Source organism: Drosophila erecta, unplaced genomic scaffold, assembly GCF_003286155.1.
Source record: "Drosophila erecta strain 14021-0224.00,06,07 unplaced genomic scaffold, DereRS2 tig00000126-arrow-pilon, whole genome shotgun sequence".
Lineage (NCBI taxonomy): Eukaryota > Metazoa > Arthropoda > Insecta > Diptera > Drosophilidae > Drosophila > Drosophila erecta.
This window is the reverse complement of record NW_020825209.1, coordinates 12,296,315-12,302,314: the sequence shown is the minus strand read 5'-3', so window position 1 is coordinate 12,302,314 and position 6,000 is coordinate 12,296,315. Positions and strand designations below refer to the sequence as shown.

Genomic DNA, 6,000 nt, shown 5'->3' with positions numbered 1-6,000 from the left:
CTACAGGAAATATAATCCAAAAACCCATTGAATTGCAGAAAACTTGTAAAATTTATTATTAAATAAAATAATAGTGCACTTAGACTTCTCTGAAAGCTGACGAATACTGTACAAGTAAACACGATATATGAATAAAAACATAAATATATTTAGTAGGACTTTTACGCAAGAACAGCTGTTGGAAGTTGTAGTAGTTGTATTTTTTCTATATTTTCTTGTTTATGATAAATTCATCAAGTTAATGGAAAATGAAACAGCTGTTTGAGAAACAAAATAGCGGATAATATCGGTTAATGACAAAAACAAAGTACAAGAGAACAACAGAAACCTGTGGCGGCTAACAGAATGTAAAGTGGAATCCTGTTTACCATGCTAGTGGCCGCCAATGTTTACCAACAGACTGTTAGCGAGAGAGTAAAACTCGCTCTCCCTCTCCATCTCTCTCACTCGCTCTCTCACTCCCTTTTGAAACGCGCCTCTATCAGTCGTATCGCTCTGTCCCTTTCCCAACCATTCGCTCCATCATTGCGTCCTGCGTTTTATCGCCACATTCGTCGCGCGAGAGAGCCAAAGAGCGGCGTCGTAAGAGCGGAGAGTGACCGTTTTGTTCGGCCAGTGAAAATACACCGCCAGCGAGAGAGCCCAAACCTCGGCGTTTTCGGACTGGTCACACTGAGGCAAATGCAAGCGACGGAAACAGGAAACAGTGCGATTTCAGTCGTCGTATTCGCCGACTCAGCTCCAACTCGAACGGTTCTTTCGCGGCCGTTTACCGCTGCTCTTCGGGTGTGTGTGTTTTTTTTTATGCGGCTCCGTGTAAGCGCGTGCAAATCATCGCTGCCTCTCGCTCGCACACGTGTGTGTGACCGCGTCCCGTGTTTGTGTACGTGTGCGTGAGCCTCCGTGTTTTTGCGGAACATTTGTTATTATTTTCAAATTGTTACTGCCTTTCTTATAATTTCGCCATATTTTCGATTTTATGCCCCGTTCTATTTTGGTCCTAATCTATCCTTGTTTTTTTGTGTCGTCTCCTCTTTTTTTTTCAAGTGCTAAAGTGCAAAAGTCAACAAATACGAAAGAAGATAACGAAAAACCCAAACAAAACGCAAAACACAACAAAACCACTGAGAAAATGCCAGTTTCTTGAAACAAAACATCAATGTGAAACGGATTACAATCACTGAGAGCAGCCTCTTTATTTGGATAAAAAGCAAAAAGAATATAGAAAAGCAAAAGGCGCACGAGAGAAAAACAACAACTGGATTGCAAGTGCCGTTGCAATTACTTTGGAAGAAACAACAACAAAATGTAGGTCACCTCTGATAAACAAAAAGGAAAAAACAAATGCAAAAACATATCCCTTTTCCTTGGCCCAAAAGCAAAAAATTAAATGAAGAGAACTCACTGAGAAAAGGGTCGCAACTGTGCAAAAATCATATAACAACAACTTTGTGCAATGTTACGCTTTACTATTATTCTAACGGTGTTTTCTCGGCCCATCCTTTTCCAGTCCGCCATTCGCTTTTGTTATTTCTGCAAATTGCCAAAAATGCAAATGGCACGAAGAGAGGAGAAAATCGAGATAGCGAAAGCGTGCAAAAACATGAAAAAGCATTTATTTTATGAGGGAAAAAGAGGAATAATAAATAACCAGTGTAATCACTGACAACACTACACAATGAAAACATGCGATATGCAATTTTATATTTATGAAATCGATAATAAAATGCCATACAGTTTTGCAAGAATAACTAAATAACTTTTGAGAGCTGCTAATTAAGTAAAAAACAAGAATTTCTTTTCTTTCCTTTTAGTCCATTTTAGCACGCGCATAGTTACCTATGTATATTTACTGCGTTTAGATAGGAAATTATTACCTTAAATATCCGCAATTAAACACAAAAGAAAACGAACTTTGTTCAAAAAATGTTAAAACTATAAAAATATTATTACAAATGTTAACTGTTTTGAAACTTCTTAATACTGCTTAAACTTCAAAATATGTAGTAGTTGGAATTATTATAGGTCTTCATGCGCAGAAAATCAATTTATTATGCCAAGAAAATATACGTTGTTGAGAAAAAATATATAGTAGAATTAATAGCAAGTTAGTAAACTATTCTGTGACAGATTCAAAGCATCGTGACAGCATTTAAAAGCCCAAATTAGCAAACAAATACACATTAACTATTAGTAAACCCATGTTTTGACAACTTGAAACTTTGACATCCTTTAAACACATTTTGTGTAAAAGTGCAAAACTTTCTGATGGGAGAACTACAAACAGCAACAAAAAAAAACAATACATTAGCCAAAGTGCCAACATTGTTAATAATTTATATTCATTAGTTCTTGTGCGTGGTGTTTAATGTTTTTTCTTGGACTCGAAAATGTTGCTCAATTTGTGCGCCGGTTTGTTTATTTTCCACTGCCTTACAGTTTGACGTTTTTGGCGTTTTTATTTACTTTTTTGCACATTTGTTTAATGGACAAACGCAAATGGTTATTGCCGAGGCGGCTCATGTATATTTTTTTCTATTTCTCCTATAACTCCGCCATGTGTTCTCGAAATGTATCTTTATATCTTTGGCCATCGCTGGCATCCGCGATCTTCGCCGCTTGTGGCCATAAATCAATGACGACGGCAATCAGCGGATGGATTTATAGGCATATAGTAGAGCTGATATACCCCGCCGATCTTCAGTACGAAGAATAATTCTCTGGGAGCCCCTTTTACCCCTTTTTTTCTACCATATATGTGAAGTGAGTCTTGGCATTTTGCAATTAAGCAAATTGTTGAAAGAGTCCGAAAACAATCGACTCAATCAGCTGGGCTTTTGTTAATATTAAGCTTAATTGAATGGCATCTTTGTGGCCTATAAATTTAACATTAGGTCTTAAAAGGTCTATCCTTTCAAAATTAATTTTCTTAGGATACAAGTGGCCACATGAAAATTATATACTTTCTGCATCGGGAATAGTGAAATTTATTTACGTGCTTAGGTTTAAATAAATAAGAGAAGCAATTTGAATGTCTTATTTAGGAATATCATTTGGATATCAGTTAAAAGAAGCTCCTACAAAATTATCGTGATTTTTAAGATCGAACTTAACCAATTTGAAATATCAATTTCAATCGTGATCTTCTCGGGTTTCTCGAAAATGATACATAAATCCCTAGGAATTCCAACAGCTGTTTTATATCTTTTTTTTGCTGATGCGCTGTTGCCGCTTTTCCTGGGCAATAAAATCGGGAGATGGCCGCTTATAGCTTATGGTATATAGGGTGTATAACCTGCTTGAAAAGTGCAGAAATCCGAAATCCTGCTCTTTCACCCCCGCATCTTTATCAGTTCCTCTTTCTCGGCTCCTTTATTGTTTCGCAAATGTGCCGCACAGCTGTTGTCAGTTTAACGCCACGAAAAAGGAAAATGTATCTCATGGATGCAGCCAAGTATCTCGAGCTACCTGTGCCCGGATTAACATCTGAAAAAGGGCTCCTTTAGAATTTGAAATTGTATCTGAGGCACAACAGATGCATTTGTGCCTCCAGAACACTCAATAAAGTGCCGCAAAATAGTTGTTACGCAGTCTTAGACTCACCGAAGAAATTATATTAATGGATATAGTATCGAAAAGTGTACAAATTATTGTTGCTGGAAGTTCCATGGAAACCGTTTTAGGCTACTTAACTATAGAAATACTAATTTATTCGATATATCTCGTCGTGTACTGATTTCTCTTAAATGTCTTGAAATTTCTTGGAAATAATCCAATTGTATTGTTTGATATCTTAAACTCTTAAGATGTAAGTTTCAGACAATTAAGGGATTAACCTCCTGCAGCCTTCAGTTACAGCTACTCCTGCGATTAAGTCATAGACAATCGAGCGTGCAAATTGATATTGTATCCAAAACACAGCACAAGTATCTGCATCTCCAGCTGGCGACAGTATAATTTTACTCAAGTGCGCAAATTAGTGCAGCGAATATGTCAGAAGTGTTGACTGACAGACAGTCCGCGGCATGAGTGTATGTACGGCCCTGTGTATCTGTTCCTTGCAAATTGTTATAGTTATGGATACAAGGGAACCGAAATAGCCGGATTTTGAGCGCTCGCTGCGGCGGCAGCCACTTGAGATGATTTATGATGCCAGTCAGCCCGATTCTCCGGCTCCGGCTCCTCGCACAAGTGCAGACAGCAAAAATAACAATCCAAAAAGGTTTTGCCATTGATAGCAGGCAGGCAGGCAGCCTTAGTCAGCCTCAGTCAGCCTCAGTCAGCAGCCTCTCGGATAAATTCAAACTCTGGAACTCGGGATCTCTGGAACCCAGAAAAACGGGCCCTGAGACCATGATGCTGCACAAAAACCCAAGGAGGAGAAAACACGGAGAAAAACACGGAAGGCGGGGAGGTTTCCTTTTTTTGTATTTTATATTACTTAGTTGAAGGTGTGAAGCACACCGGGCCAAAACCTTGAATTGAAAAATTCCCTAAACATAAATATGCCCGCAAAAATATGTGCAGCTTGCACTGACCAAAAAAATAGGGGAGGAAAACTATAGGAACTGTTAAAAGTACTTGCGAAATTAATGCAAGACTGCAAAGCGCATTATAATCAAATTTGAATCATTGAACGTACCACATATTTTATTTAAAATCACTCTTTTGCGAGACATAATCAACCATGAATATGGGTCAACAAAATATTTTTTATCCACTTGTCATACGAACTTCTAAGTTGTTAGATCAGCAAATAAATTATTTAGGTTTTTGCCGATTTTGTCTCAGTGTGTCTTGTATAAGTAAATCAAAAACAAAGCTGCCGAGGAGCTTGGCAACAATGACGCGGCTAAAAAAGCAGCAGATGTAGCCAAAGAAAAGAAGGCTGTTCGGTTCGGTTTGCTTGGCCAAGAAGGAGTAGAATCTGTGGTCCAGCGGCGTTGGCTGGTTTGGTCATTACCGTCATGCCTTGTCATAGACAACATCGTTTATTTTCCAAACACTCGAGGAGTGCTCCATCCTCTCGAGTCGCCTCCAAAACCGTTTTCACACCTCTCGCCCCTGCGTTTTTTTTTTTTTTTATACATTTCTCTACATTTTTCTACATTTTTACCTGTGTGAATCAGCACAACTGGTTGGCTGGTTGCCTTGGAAAGACGAAAGATGGAAAATACTTGAATGATTTCGCGTTGTTCTTGTTGATTTTGCATTTACACAACACTACAGGAACGTCTAAGGAGATAAGAGGGAGCTGGATTTATTTTCCATAATTATTGGAAATTTATGCAGCAAGTTGCCAATGGGACAAACAAACCATAAATCCACACAAATCGCTTCCAAATGAATTGGAGCGTGTGGAAATTGGTAGGGGCGGTGCTGGTGAATGGTGATAAAGGGTGCAATCGTAAATCGTAAATCTTCAGAAGACATAGCAGCGACACCGAAACCGAAATTGCTTTTCCCGGACACCAATTAAACGAAATCCTAGTACGAAATCGAATCAAAATGTAATCAAATCGAGGTAATAATATCAGCTCGAGCTGTGAAGTGCAATTGAAAGTTTGGAAATGCCAATTTTTGGAAAGCCAGTGTGTATTTTAGATTGGCAAACGCAATGAGAGGCAGTCGTGGAAAAGCAGGGGAAAATTGTACGTGGCGAACCTGTTGAGGAAAAAGGGCGAACAAGGAGCTAATTTGCCAGGCGTGTTTAGCATTTAAGCATTTCGAGAGTGCGAGTGTGGGCTAAAGTCGGCGGAGTGGGAAAATGCTGGGGAAAAGTGCCACTCGAGAAGTCAAGTGGCTGTGGCTGCTGTGTGTTTTTCGCCTGCATCTGAAGACGTTGCAGGCAAATCGCTGGCAGGAGCGCAGTAAAAACAAACCGACGAGAAACGCAGGCGGCATAATTAAATTTCAAGTTTCACATTCCCAGCTCAGCATCCTGTCGCGAAAAATCCAGAGCCAAATAAATATATAGGTACATATATATTTATATATATA

General features: G+C 39.0%; 1 protein-coding gene across 1 annotated transcript in view; it reads left to right on the top strand.

Moving 5' to 3' along the window:
* The first annotated feature begins 548 nt into the window (after window positions 1-548).
* LOC6551267 (teneurin-a) overlaps window positions 549-6,000 on the top strand; it is a 126,834-nt gene continuing 121,382 nt past the window's right edge. Inside the window, exons 1-2 of the mRNA XM_026982279.1 lie at window positions 549-889; window positions 1,048-1,308. The gene's annotated coding sequence lies outside the window, so the exon portion shown is untranslated. The remainder of the gene's footprint in view (window positions 890-1,047; window positions 1,309-6,000) is intronic.